We start from the raw sequence: 460 nt of genomic DNA on the forward strand, positions 1-460 counted from the left end.
AAAATATAAATAAAATAAATAAGAAGATAAATAAGATAAAATATATAATAAATAATAAATAAGATAAAATAAATAATAAATAATAAAATAAAAGATATAAAATAAAAAAGAAAGATAAGAATAAGAATATTAAAATAAGAATAAAAAGAAATAAAGAATAAAAAGAATTATAAAACAAATATAAAGAATGATACGTCAAACAATAAGATATAAAAGAATAAAAATCATTTAAAAATTGAAATTAACATTAATATTGATATTAAAACATTATATTTAACAATATGATAATTCATTTGATTTATTTATTATATTATATTCAAATATACACAGAGAAATTAATTAATAATAAAAAATGAACAAATTTCACATTAGAAAATAAAGAACATTATGTATCATTTTTATTACTTAATTAAATAATAATTTTAAAACCAATTAATTAAAACTTTCATTTAATTACTTC

General features: G+C 11.3%; 2 annotated features.

Annotated features, from left to right (window-relative positions):
- Positions 1 to 155: part of a microsatellite that runs on past the window's edge.
- Positions 156 to 207: 52 nt separating this feature from the next.
- Positions 208 to 428: a sequence feature (AT_rich).
- Positions 429 to 460: the final 32 nt, after the last annotated feature.

Source organism: Entamoeba dispar, genomic scaffold (assembly GCF_000209125.1).
Source record: "Entamoeba dispar SAW760 scf_1105229462941 genomic scaffold, whole genome shotgun sequence".
Classification (NCBI taxonomy): Eukaryota; Evosea; order Mastigamoebida; family Endamoebidae; genus Entamoeba; species Entamoeba dispar.